Genomic DNA, 14,996 nt, shown 5'->3' on the forward strand with positions numbered 1-14,996 from the left:
ATTGTAAGTAGACTAAGCTGTGGTGATGAGCATGTGAATTGCAGCTAATTCTTGTTTAGCTGTGACGCTTTCCAAACCAGTTGCTGCAAGAGAAACCAAAAAAAAAGAGAAAAAATAAATTAAAATCCTAATGCAAACCGTAAACAGAGCAGACAATTTTTAACGGAATGTGCACAAAACCTGCTCGTGACTAGTAGTCGGTCAGTTTATGAATGCCTAAATGCCACCGCGTCCGGCATTCCTGACTGAGGCAGCTCGGGGTCATCGGGACTCATCATGCCAAAGTCTACTCTAGAATGAACAAAAGTTTGACTGGTTAATATATTATTATTGTTGCGTAAAGGTCATTCTAGGTGGCTGATCCACCGACTACCACGTCACTTGTGGGGCCCCCATGACTCACCTGATTAAAACAAAAGCTAAATTGGATAAATATTATCCACGTAATTCTGTTCTTATACTGACACCTTAGCTATGAGGTGGCACGATTATGGCTAAGCCATATATGGTGACTTAAGCTATATATACCCTCTTCCAGGGATAGCTTGTACTCAGAGAATGAAAGCATCAGCTTTTGTATGCAGCCAAATAAGTGGAAATGAAATGAGACTTTATTTTCTCTTTCTATATCTGCGCTTAGTAATTCATTATGCTTATAGTAATTAAATTAGGTTTTCGTATATTAAGTTACTGCCATCGGTTTTGGGATCGATGGTATTATGATGCTGATGCCGGTTTAATTAACAATATTATAACACGTTATCAGCACAAATTGTTTTGCAATAATCGGCGGGGGCTGACGATATGGAAAGATATAAAAAATGATAATTCTATCTCATCAGTTGCAAACTTGTATGAGTCACACATTTCTCAATATCTAGTTCCCGTACAACTCATTCTAAGATTGAACAATCAATTTATTTTCAATTTAGAATACAATTATTTGATCATTACAATAACTACAAGTAGTTCATCAAACATACCTCATTTGCTTTGAAAGCTCAATTGATCATATATCATTGTCCACTCTTTCCACACCAACAAAGAAATCAGCAAAACCATTGCTCCATACATTGATTAATCTCTAGTATTTACTTGCAATTTTTGTTTTCATTGGAAAACAAAAACTTGCTCAAGTAAGTGAAATTATCACCTGTCACAATCATTTAAATGTGAGAATTTGTAACCCAAAATAAGTAAGGTATGCACTTATGTGAGTACTTAAAACTCAAATAAAAATTATAACTCCAAGTATCAACCAAAGTAAAGTTTTATAGTTATAACATCATAGATTATAACTTTCTACTAAGCATTTTATCAAACATTTGTCGTGCACTAGTTTGATTTTCAATAATAATCTTAAATTTTCATTCCCAAAAAAGAAAGTAAAGTAATAAAATCAAATATGATTTTTATTCTAAGTTCTTACATCTCTAATCTCTAAACTCAAGCATCACATCTCATATTTTTATACAAACACAACGATTTTGAAATGACCACATCTCTCAAACCACAAATCCAAATGGAAAATTTCAAAATGTTTTTTGAATATAAGTTCATGATCTACAAGTTTCATGTTATACACGAATTCAAAATAACAACACAAAGATCAGAAAAACGAAATTATTCGGGACTAAATTTCTACTCGTCAGAAATTTTCAGCAACATTATGTGGTTTTGTAAATACCTTAAAAATACTTTTACGACGCCAAAAATTCTGAAATTTTATAGGGACGATCCTCATGATATCTAATATATATGGTATAAATTTCAAGACCAAATTCATTTTACTTTGAGATATCCACAGAAAACTCTATAACATGTTATAACTATCATCTATTAAAATTTGACATCAAAATTCAATTTTTGGTTATCAAGAAATCTAAGAATCCAAACATCATGTTAACTCGTTAATGAAGGATTATACCATAGTAATTCAATAAACAAAATAAACGATGATACTTATCGTTTTTTCAGCAATAGTTTCTCGTTTGATCTCAATGGCAAAAGAAAGCATCTTAAAATTGTTGGAGCAATTGCCGAATTCTCCTGCAAAACAATCACAAAGAAAAAACCAAACAAATAAAAAATGTTATGGCTGAGGCACGACCAGGTCGCTCTCTTTAAGACGTTTCGCGGTTCTGCCCAAGATTGTGCAAGCAGTTCTTCCATGTCGCATCGTCCCCAGGATAAAACAGCATAGTTTAATCTCTTACACAATCACTCTTGCATGATGAGAGGATGTGAAAACTTCTACACTTCATTATTGCTCAGAAACTTATTTAGAAAAATAAGGATGTTCACACACTTATTTTCTTTCTCCAAAGTTCATTTTCTTATTAAAAATCAAGTCATAAAAGAAAAAATCTCATTTTTTTCATTTTTGCAACTAAAAATATGATTTATAGTAAAGGTTTTCAAAATAGTTTAATGAAAATTAATTATGATGTAACTCACACAATTAACACCCATTAAAAATAAAACGGTCAAAACATTAATGACATAATTAATTTATTCTTTTATGAAAACCTTTATGAGTATTAAAACAATTCTAATAGGAAACTAATATGTTTTAAAACATATATTCCCAACAGACATCTTATCGTATCTTGTTTGTGCTATTGATAGCATAAATAATTCTTGTGGTAAAAGAAGAGGTATCCAAAACAGGTGCATATTAGAACCGACTCATATTTGATATAATTCGTTTTTCCGAATATAGCCAAATATTTGGGTTTTGGCGTTTTTCTATTTACCTTTCTAGCCAACCAACAGAAGGTTTCTCCGCGTCCTTTTTGGATAGTTAAAGAGTAAAATTACCTTTGTCGGCACACCAATGATTTTTCTCTGAGGATAGTTCTCTTAATAATAGAATATCTCCGGAAAGGCTGTGAAACCTCAAAATGAGAGGATTCCCAATAAAGCATGCATGCAATAGAGAAATTTGTTGTCCTAATACAATGATTATTGATGACATACTCAGAGGTATCTAATGATGCTGTCATAGATGATGTTGGTGTAAAACCAATCTCTATAAGGGGATGTCATCAAAAGTATGATTGTCTAAAGGAGAGATCCAAGCAGAAAACCAATTTCTTGCAAAATGCATAGCGTTGGTACCGCACGCCAAACACTTGATAATGTGAGCTACTCTTAGCCACAGGTGGGTGTTTGCAGTTCCGACATCCGATAATGTAACCCCTGGTGGTTACAGGTGGGTGTATGTGTATAGTGAGAAAAGTAAAGTCAACTAATGGCACAAAGTCTCTTACAGGAACCTGAGATAGATTTCTTTGTAACGTATTCCCTATTATGGATGCAGCTACCTTTTTGGTATTTTTCTGCCAGTCTTTAAGGAATCGATGTGCATCTAGTTAATATGGTTACTGTAGATCTGTATGAAAGACTAGATACAAAAAACTGCATTTAAATTCCTGAAGTTTTTCAGTAGAATTGCCATGTGTATGCATTTGCTCAATAAGGACGAAAATGGGTAATCGTCCAAGTGAATGCTTATATTATCCAGGGATTTACAAACCATCCTATATGCCCATATACTGTGCATTGACTAGATTTTATACAACATCTATTTGATTGGAACTCCTGAAGAATTCTCCAAAGCACGAAAATGCTTAAAGCAGGAGTTCGAGATAAGATTGTCAGTAAAACAAGGTCTCAATCTATGGATTGAGTATCGTAGCTGGAAGTCCATTAATTTCGTCAACCTTAAAGGTTTAGACATGTTTAAATGGACAAGATGGCATAATTGCAGTCATTCGATCTCTTACTTACAAGATTGATCGATTTGCATCTCAACAAAGTAGATGTATCACTCTGTGGTTTGTATTCCACAAAAAAAAAGTGCAAATGGTACATTAGCTGAAATATGCTATGTATAACTGATATTGGATTTTTACTAAGAATGAAAGTTTGGTTCTATCCACCGCCAATATCGAGACATTGCTCCGAAGAAAATCCCTCATCTTCGTGGTACCATTAAGCTTGATCTTTTGCATGAAAGATCGCTGAAAGTCTCCCACATAGAAAAGCTAATGAGACTGTTTAAGTTTTGATTTTTGGCAGGTTTGTTAAAGCAGTTACACATTTTCCTAGCTAATAGTCTAGTAGTAGAAGAGACTTGTTTATCCTCCGATCGAATATGATTGTCCAGACAAAGCTAGTGGAGAATAAAAATACTTGCACAACCAGATGATCATTAAGAAATCAGACTGATTTTCTCAACTAAAGAAAGCTGGATCCGCTGAAGACTTTAAAGGGTGGTTCGAAACTCTAAGCAGCACTACCAGGCATAATGATCAACCGAGAAGGCTTCTTATCAGGAGGAGTAAAGCCATGGAAGACTATGGATATGGGCATATTGGAGATTACGTCGTGTACTCTTTTTTCTTAGTCAAGGTTTTGTCTCATTGGGTTTTCCTTGTCAAGGTTTTAATGAGGCATGCGAGTCCACTGCTATCCGCAGTTCGACATGCTGTACTCTTTTCCCTTCGTCCTGGTTTTTATCCCTCTGGGTTTTTCCGGGAAAGGTTTTAACGAGGCAACATATGCGGATTTATCATTGTTCTAAGGACTCATATTTTCCTACGGTCAGGTTTTGTCCCTCTGGATTTTCCTGACGAGGTTTTTAATGAGACAACAATCTTAGAACGGTGATTACCATATAAAGAGATGTGTATCCATAGAGGCTCTTGAGGACCAGTATCAGACAACTTTAACGAAAGGAGAAAATTGTTCCACCATCGTTTCAAAGACACCAGTATTGCACTCTTTCTCTTTGGACCAGTTTTTATCCCAGTCGGATTTTTCGGACAAATTTTTTAACGAGACAACAAATTAATGCGATGGATCATTCAAGGGGAGTGTTTCGTAAAGATCATTCTAGGTGGCTGATCCACTGGCTGCCACGTCACTTGTGGGGCCCTCGTAACTCACCTGAATAAGACAAAAATGTAATTCTGTTCTTATAGTGACACCTTAGTTATGAGGTGGCACAATTATGGCTAAGCCATATGCGGTGACTTAAGCTATTACATACCCCTTCCAGGGATAGTTTGTACTCAGAGAATGAAAGCATCAACTTTTGTATACAGCCTAAGTGAAAATGAAATGAGATTTTATTTTCTCTTTCTATATCTGCGCCTAGTAATTCATTATGCTTATAGTAATTAAATTAGGTTCTCGTATATTAAGTTACTGTCATCAGCTTTGGGATCGATGGTATTATGATGGTGATGCCGGTTTAATTAATAGTATTATAACATTTTTTTTTTAATTTAGTGCGTGTTCCCAAGAGCTAGTTATGAGTTATACACGAATTTCGAGTAAAAATAAAATAAATCTTCACCGTTCATTTCTTTTTTATACCCTCACCCAAATCATTTAACCACCATCTCTCTTCTCTTTTGCTCTTTTTCCTGCCTTTCACATTCAGGAACCCTAATTCAACAAGGAGAAGAAGCCATGTCAACCAGTGGGATACCAGAAGAGTTATGGTGTGAAATCCTTATCAGATTACCACTGAAATCCATATTCAAATGTAAGTGTGTTTCCACATCTTGGTGTTCCCTAATTGTTAGCCCTGATTTTGTTAAATCTGTTGGATTTGTATTTAGAAGACGGTGTTTAATGGTTTCCACAACCGTGAATATTTGGTTTATTCTTCTTGATATATATAGTGAATCAGATTACATAGGAAGTTACAACAAATAGAGATATTCTAGGAAAGAACTATATTTACGTAAGACTAAGCTAGGAAAGAACTAGTAAAATGGGAAACCTAGTAAACCTAGTAGACTAAACAAACCGTGTACAGATATATCGCTAACAAAATCCCATCTCCAACTGAATAAAAACAAACCCAGTAGTAATTATCTGTTGCTTGCAAGTCAGGAAGATATGTAAGGTGATGCGGAATACATGCATTCTATCGGTTATGATTTATTAGAATCATCATTAACAAGTGAGGAGATTGAAGATGATTACGCTGTCAGTATGCGGTACCCATTCAAATCACAAGTTGCGTTTGTTACAGTACTCGGTTCTTGTAATGGCCTGGTTCTGCTTCTGCATACTGATATTGATAATCATGAATTTGGTAATGATTCTGGTGGTAACATCTTCTTCTTGAGTGTTTGGAGCCCAGCCACCGGGGAATACAAGAAGATGCCTCCCTCGCCTGATGCATATGATTTAAGGGGTCTCTGGATACATGGTCTATGGTATGATTGTAAGAATGAAGATTACAAGTTTGTAATTGGGAAGAAGTGTCTTGGTCGATCTGAGTTGGCTACTTCTGTGGAAGCCTTTTCTTTAAGATCAAATTCATGGGAAACTATTGATACACCTTATCGGTTTACTTATCTTGAGCAGGAAACTGGGGTAATTGTTAATGGGGATCTTCATTGGTTAGCCAAAGCGAATCATGGAGTTTGCATAGTCTACTTGGAAAGCCGCGGTGATATGCCATCATCATTCAAAGAGATTCAACTACCTTTAATACCTAATTTGAAATTTGTCAGTGTGGGAGTGTTGGAAGAGCCGCCTTTGTGTAGTTGCTGATAATGGTGGTCGCGTGGAAGTTTGGGAAATGAAAGTTTAGATTGTGTGGGTTATGTTATCTCCAATGAGACATTAACACAGGCAGTTGAGAATGGAGAGTCTGCCATGAAGATTGTGTGGTCTTTCAAGAGTGGGAATATTGTATTCTTGAATTGGGATTGGATTGTGTTGCTTGATCTGAAGCATGGAAGTGCTATTGAAAGAAAATTGCAGAGATTTGCCGGCTTTGAATCAGTAGTTAGTTATGTAGAAAGCTTGGTTTCTATCCATACTATTACGTCCGGGACAGAACGAGTAAAGGAGTCAACCGAAGACGAATCAACAGAAGACGAAGCATAACAAGAAAAAGAAAAAAGCCTAGTCCTTAGGTTGTTGGTATGAAAATTCAAGTTCTGGTGAACTTTTTGTGACTGATTATTTTTTAAGACTTAGTTTTGTGATTGCAGTATTCTCTCAATGTTCATAGTTACTCTGGTGCATTACTACTCCTAATTACCATCCTCTTCATTCAATAGGCTATTAGACGCAAAACAAAGGAATCCAATAATCATATATCAGTGACCCAATTTTCCAAACACATACAGAACAACTAACAAGGTTTTCACTGGGCTTGTGGCAGGTGAATCATTGGACTAAGCAACTTCAGAGCTATCCTTTCCAAAACTTAAAGAGAACTGATGGAAGGCTGTGGATCTGTTTCAGAAACATTAAGGAAGGATCCAACTCTTGAATCATCTCCATCTTTTCATTTTGCGAACTCACATCCAGAAACAGTATCCTGGGTTGATTGTTGATCAGCTTCCACTTTGAGTTCTTCGGAAGGTGGGGTGAACTTGGGTGGAGTAAAAATATGTTGCAAGTCCCGATTAATGGCTTCCATCCGAGAGGTGTTCTCTTTCAGGATAAACCGGCAGGTTTACTTACACAGATGGTGAATGATAAAGAAAGAAGAAAAAAGAGAGTTAATAGGGATGCAGGGATCTACCTGGGCCCTTAATATTTTGCCAATCCAAAAAAGACGATCGACAAAACAGGAAGCTACTTTGAGAAAAACATCAACACAAATTTGGAGGGGAAGAGGTCCTCCTTAATTAACTTGTGAACTAACCTTTGACAAATGAAATTGAGGTTTCATGGTCAACTGTAGCAGCATAATGTTAAGTAAACTTATTTGGTACAAGGGGACGGAAGGGGTGCTGGTGATCTAATGGTGCAATGATGGCAAAGTATTGTGTATATCTTCTTTCCTGTTGTCATTTAGACTGGATATTTGTGGCAGGGGTGGTGGAAAGCCAAGATAGGTGAACCTCCTTTTTATAAGAACAAGTCTTACGGTGGAATCCAAACTATTTCAAGTGTGGAAAAATCATGCAATGTCAAGTCTAGTGGCTTTCAAGTTGGGGTCTTCCATAGAAAATTCAAGCAAGGTTTCACGGTCTCGTGGAAGGGTTCGTGAAATCCATTTGAATGCCAATAAGAATAGCGCTAAACGCAATTAAGAATGAAGCTAAAAAAACGCAATTCTTAATTGCGTTTTTTTTAGCCGTAGATTTAAAATGAGTTGTTGAAATCTAACGGCTGAAAAAAACTCCATTTTTAATTGCATTTTTTTAGCTCCATTAAAAATAACGTTTCTACTATTCCACCATTACACTTACGCTGGCGTGGAAGATGAAAGATGGATGGATTCCACCATAAGACTTGCTCTAAGCCAGATGTTACTCTTATTGTTTTTTCTTCATCTTGAAAAAAAAGGATTAGACTGGGTTTTCTTAATATTTGCCTCAGCCTAAATTTGGTATGCTGCTAATATAAGACACATTGTGCCGGTTATTTTATTTAGTGCCACATGTTGCAGAAAGTTTTTTTTTTTTTTTTCGAGAAAAACTATACTAATTTATTACTTAAAAAATACTGAGATGTTGTCCCGACAAAAAAACTCTCAAAGAAATTGAGTTTTTCAAAAACGTGCAATTGGGGATAGAAAAACTAATTCGGGATATAAATTATTTCCCCTAATCAGTAGTGATTGTTAAGGGGTGATTTTTGGATATTAAAATACAAAAATACTTTTTGGTTAATTTAAAAAAATTATGAAAAGACTATTATACCCTTTCTCCTAAAACATTAAAATCAAATAACCAAATTCATATATCCCCATTCTCAAATCAGTGCCCGGAGTGTTCTAGGTTTAGGTTTTTGAATTTTTTCTTCTTCATCGTTCTACATCCGTTATTCGTCGATTCAAAAAAAAAAATCGTCGCTTAACCTACCCGAATCATAACAATGCCTCCACGAAAGAAACTAGATGCCCAATCGAACTCAAAGTCGATTGGTGAATATAAATTCATCAATCAGTTGGTGGTACCAAATTTGTTGTCTCCATCACTCCAAACTCACTCCAAATTCAAAATTAAATCACTGATTTGATGATTGAGTTGAAAATGAGATTGAACTAAACAAACCCATATTCAGTTACCAATTCCAACCGATCCCTAAGTAATTCAGGGTTTGTTTTTTTTTTGATAGGCTAAAGCCGGACCCAGGCCCCTACCAAAATCTAGCCAGTTGGATTAGTCCCACTGCTAGACTCAACCCCGCCAAACCCCTCTATACAACTAATTAAATACAAACCTCTACTACGGTGGGGATTGAACCCCTGACTTCCTCCTTACTGGAGTTGATGGGATACCACTGAGCTATGCTCTTGGACCCAAAGACATTGGTCTCTTTAAGCAATAAAAGTGGGCACGAAATCTGACTTAACCACTGGCTTGACGGAATGGGAAGGTTCGGATAAAACACTAATGGAGGCAGCAGGCTCAGTTTAAGTGGATTTTCTTTTGGGGTGGTAGTCAAAAAAATTGCTGAATATTTTATTTTCATTTTATTTGTCTAGTTGAATTTTGTTTATTTTGAAGCATGATATTTATTGATATTACATTGAAATTACACGTTTGCACGTTGTACTAGATTTCTAGTTAGCTACCGTAGCCGCTCGGTTTGCCAGTCTGTCCATTACTTAATTTCCTTTCCGGTAGATGTGTTCAATGATGCAATGTGGGATTCTGGCCAATCTAATTTTGGTTTCGGCTATCATATTAGAAACATCAGTGAATTTTCCGAGTCCGTTTCAATTTGTACCTTTGACATCCTCATTCTATTGCGTTTTAGATGTGATTAGTATGGACCAAGTTCCAGCTTTGAGAGTACTAGTTATACCTAGTGATTGGGTAATCGCTAAGATTGTGACAGGTTCGTCGTTTCTGTATATAATTCCCGTTCCTACTATTGACGAGTGTACTCTTGCTGCCAAATATGTGTTGATTTTGATCCAATATAATTAGTGAAATTTGATCCATCCCACTGAGATGGCAGTTGACTTTAAATTTTTATGCGCATGTTCATATATAATTGTGTTCCAAGTGACACCATCGGGGGAGGGGGCGGATGTGGTATCAGGGCCTATTCCTGCCGAAGTTTGGTGGTGATTTGCATTATGTTAACGAATTTGGTTGCCTTCGGTTATATATAAATTAGTTCCTTGATATCCATAGGTTGTGACCTCTTTATGGATTTTTGTTTGAATAAGTTGGGAGTTATAGTTGTTTGATGGTTTAGGGAGTGACTAATTGAATTGAGTTTGAGTAATAATAGTTCATCTTGAACTTCTGCTCTAATCAATTTACCCACATCAATTTACCTTTATTCGTATTTGTCTCCCTCCTAAATCTCTTTAACTTGACTTCATGTTCTTACATCTGCTCTCCATATGATGAGTGCTAAATAATGCATATTTATATATAATTTTGTTGGCATTTAACTCATCTTTTGTGCACTAATTCTACATTTTATCCCATATTCTGTATTTTCAGTGTTTTCAAGAATAAATATTTTTCTTACTTAATTTTATATTTTTAGGTAATAAATGAAGTCTGGATGAATTGCGGAGCAAAAAGAGCAGAAAAGTAGTAAAAAGCCGGGAGGAATTGCGCGAGGAAGCCGCGACGAATGTTGTGCACAAGACCAAGAGGGTAGAAATGGGCTCAAGAAGGAAGAATTGTTCTTAAAGAAGTTATGGGCCTGGCATACCCAAGGCCCAAAACCCTTTCTCAAACCCATTTCCACTACCCAAGCCCGTCTCGGATTTCAGCCGTCAGATTGAAGCCTCTCAGCATCCTACGGTCGCTCCATCATCGCACATCAATCTCCGAAGCTCCCGCTTTACATCGCAACGCCCATCTCCATCTTGGGCCGTCCTTTTCGTTGTATTTCTCCATCCGACGGTCGCTACCCACAGCCTCCCATCTCATCGTTGGATCCACCTACCATCGTCACATCCTACGGATCAGCTCGCCAAACATCGAATCAGATAATCCCGCTTCACACCCTAGCACCGAAGCCTATACTACCACCCAAACACCCCCTTCTTCCCAAACATCGATCTCATCTTCCTCCACCCGACATCTTCCAGAACCACCATCGCCTGCAACTCCCTGCTACCACCAGACCTCGAGCTCCACCACCACCACAAACACCCGACAACACCACCATCTCCATCAACATACAACAAAGCCCATCACCCTATTTCACCCATTTCATTAACTCTACCCACTGTTAGGGTTCTGACATGAGAGAACTAGGGTGATGGTAACTGAGTTCATAGCAGAAGAAAGTATGGGTAATCACAGCAAGGAGCAGAAGAAGGCATGGGTCGAGCAGATTTTGGGAGTCTGTAAGTCCAATTTTTTGTATTTTAAGAAAACCTAATTTTCTGTTTTTGGGGATTTTACCATGAGGTTGAGTGTCTGATATAAAATGGGTACTGTGTAATATTGTGAAAAAAGGAGAGGAGAGGGGAGACCCAAGTTTATTTTGAGTGAAAATTTTCTCAGTCAATTGAAATTGTTCTTTGTCCTGTCACTATTGAGTTCTCCATGAACACCCACATTGTTAGTATCATGTTAGGCTCTCTAATCATGAACTAAGCATCTTAACTAGGGTTAAGATGAAACCCTTAGCCTTAATGCTAGGATGTGTGCTGAATGCTGCTGTTTATGCTAAGATAACTGTGTAGGATGAATTTTTGTTGATGAACAACATGTTGCTTTCACCTAGAATGTCAAGCATCCTAGGTAGTTAGAATTCCCCTATGTATGTTCATTCACTCTAAATTGCTTGATACTGTGTTTTGATTAGTTGTGCTTTAAACAGACAACTAATGCTTGCCTTGATTGAGTGATTGGAGGTAGTTTATCCATTTAAAGAAGCTGAGTAGTGCATTGGTTCACATGCTAGTATGGGCTGAGAGGTGAATTCTCAAACCCTAGTTTCCATTCATCTGATTCACCATATCTTTACTACCTGTTTAGAAATTTTCTCCTCATCATTTGCCTGTTCATCTTCAGTTCTCTGTGTAACCTTGCTTCAATCTCAATGATTGAATTAGTGTAATGTTCTGCCTCTAAATCTGCTATTCAGTTAATGTGAATGATTGGTATCAATGATTAATGATTAGTGCTCCAGAAATAAATGTTAATGTTAATGATTCAGTTAATGTAAATGATTAGTAGTTAGTGATTAATGCTTCAGGAATAATGACTGTGTTGATTTTGATGCTAACCTGAAGTCAATGCAGTGAATGTTAAATGTTAGTGGAAAATTAATGTTAGTTCTGTATAATAAATGCTAGTTCTGTTTATGATTGAGAAGTTAATGCTAGCTCAGTTAATAACTGTTAATGATTGAAACTTTAATGCTTGTTCTGTTGATGGCTGTTAGTGGAAAGTAAATGCTAATTCTGTGTAATGATTGGGAAGTTAATAACTGCTAATGATTAGTTCTGTTGACTGCTAATGATTAGTTCTGTTTAATGTCACAATAAGAAAGATCGCACTTGCACCCCCTTGTCCCTGTGGAACTGACCTGTGCTTGCCCTGTGTTGCTTGCCGACACTGTGCACTTGCAGTAGAATTTTTAGGACTACATTTCTAGCTCCAACAAGTTTTTGGCGCCGCTGCCGGGGACTCGGTTGCGGCGCACATGCTCTTTCTTTCTTGTGGGTTGCTCCTAAACTGCTGCTGCTCACTGAACTGTGCTGTGGAGCTGCTTCTCTTTCTGCTGTTGTGCTAAGCCTGTTACTGAACTGGGCTGCCAAGCTGCTGTGCTGCTGCAGTTTTCTTTCCCTGCCAACCTACTTCTCCTGCTGCTGCTGCTTTGTGCTGCTTACCTGCTAGCCTCTCCCAAGCTGCTGCTCCTGCTGCTGTTGTGTTGCTGCTGCTGGTGCACTTGCAGCTTTGCTGAACCAAAAGCCCAACTGGGCTGTAAGCTGAAGAAGGTGCAGAAACTGAACCAAAGCCCAACTGGGCTGTAAGCTGAGTAAGCTGCAGAGGTGAATCAAAGCCCAACTGGGCCTCAGAAAAACCAAAGCCGTGTAGGACGATCCCAAGCCCAACTGGGTTTTTGCAACTAAAAACCGAACAGCTGGGCTGTGCTATTCAGGTAGGCCTAACCCATGAGCTAACCCAACTGGGCCTCATTAAATTCTTTTATGGGCTTGTATTTAAGTATTAATTTGGGCTTGTAATAATTTTCAATTTTCTTTTTCTTTCTATTTGGGCCTGTAATAATTTTTAATTTTCTTTTTTCTCTTTTTCTTTTCTTTTATGGGCTTGTATTTATTGTTTGTTATTATTCTTTTTTTTTTCTTTTATGGGCTTGTATTTTAATTTGGACTTTAGGTTTATATCCCATCCATTAGGCTCCTAACTTTAAAACAACCAAAACAAAAATTTTTTTTGGGCTCTACATTTTATAAACCAAAACCCATTGTGAAACCAAAACCCACTCAAAACCAAATCATCAAAAAACCCATTTTAAACCAAAATATTGGGCCTTTTGTGGTTCAAGAATTGTTTCCGACTGCTCTGACCAACATGTTAGTTGAGGTACCTGCTAGGACATGATTGTGACCTACAGAGACCAAACAAACAGACTCGTTAGAATTAACCCGGACGATCCAATCGAAATCCTTAGTTCTGAGGTAGACAGTCCAGATCAATCAGAAACAATGGGAGAACCCCGTACACTCAAGGATTATATGTACCCAACTAGAACTAGTCAACCATCTTGTATTGTGCTACCCGAAGCCAATGGCCATTATGAGCTGAAATCGAGCACAATACAAATGCTTCCAGTTTTTAAAGGTGTAGAAAATGAAAACCCATACCACCACGTGAGAGAATTTGAGGAGATTTGTGGAACTCTGCGTTTCACTCAAATGTCTGACGAAATCCTAAAGTTGAGGCTTTTTCCTTTCTCCCTTAAAGATAAGGCTAAGGCCTGGCTGTATGCTTTACAGCCTCAATCTATCATGTCTTGGGATGATCTCATCAAGGAGTTTTTCAAAAAGTTTTTCCCAAATCACAAGACTGCGACAATTCGTCAAAGTCTGAATAGCTTTGTGCAATTAGAGGGTGAGACCCTAGCTAGATACTTGGAGAGATTCAATGAATTATTGCTCCAATGTCCCCATCATGGTTTTGAAAAATGGAGACTTGTGCAAATTTTGTATGAAGGTCTAGATGTGTCCACCCGAACAACGGTTGAGTCAATGTGCAATGGTCTTTTTGTAAACAAGACTGCTGATGCGTCTTGGGACTTCTTGATTGAAGTAGCTGAGAAGACGCAACAGTGGGAATCCATTCGTGAACCTAGAAAGACTACACCTGTTGCTAGAGTCCATAGGATTGAGTCTGATTTTGAAGGAAGTGCAAAGATGGCTGCGCTAGCAAGAAGAATAGAAGCGTTAGAACTACAGAAAAACGCAAACCCTTCTCCCACTACCTTTTGTGAACATGTCGAAATGGCTATCTGTGCTCTATGTAATGGATCTGATCACCAAGTCAATGATTGTCCGGAAATGCATGCATTCCAGGAATCTAAGCTTGAGCAAGCACACGCTATGTTTCAAAAACAAGAGCACAACCCATATTCACAGACCTACAATCCAGGATGGAGAAACCACCCCAACTTTTCATGGTCCAAAGGCCCTGCCCAAGGAGGACCATCTCAACCAAATCAAGGCTATCAAAACAACCAAGGCTATCAATACCCTAGAAATCCTCAACAGCAGTCGTACCCTCAATACACTGCTGACAAGAAATTGTCCAACATTGAAGAAAGTATCAATCAATTGACCCAACATCTGATGAAAAACGAGAAAGCAACTGATCAGCGAGTCACCGCTCTAGAACTACAGATGGGTCAAATTTGCGATGCATTGAATACAAGAGAAAAGGGTAAACTTCCTAGCCAACCCCAACAAGAACCAAAGAGGATATTTCAAGCAGGCACAACATCATCATCTTGCGAAAGAACCTCACCCGATCAAGTCCATTCCATCACCACTCTCCGAA

General features: G+C 37.6%; 1 long non-coding RNA gene across 1 annotated transcript; it reads left to right on the plus strand.

The window, feature by feature from the left end:
* Positions 1–5,301: 5,301 nt before the first annotated feature.
* Positions 5,302–7,945, plus strand: LOC113321145. Its single transcript, XR_003346494.1, has 2 exons — positions 5,302–5,557; positions 7,199–7,945. It is a non-coding gene; the product is annotated as an uncharacterized LOC113321145 (long non-coding RNA).
* The last annotated feature ends 7,051 nt before the right edge of the window (positions 7,946–14,996 follow it).

The sequence above is a fragment of the Papaver somniferum genome, chromosome 11 (genome assembly GCF_003573695.1).
Source record: "Papaver somniferum cultivar HN1 chromosome 11, ASM357369v1, whole genome shotgun sequence".
Lineage (NCBI taxonomy): Eukaryota > Viridiplantae > Streptophyta > Magnoliopsida > Ranunculales > Papaveraceae > Papaver > Papaver somniferum.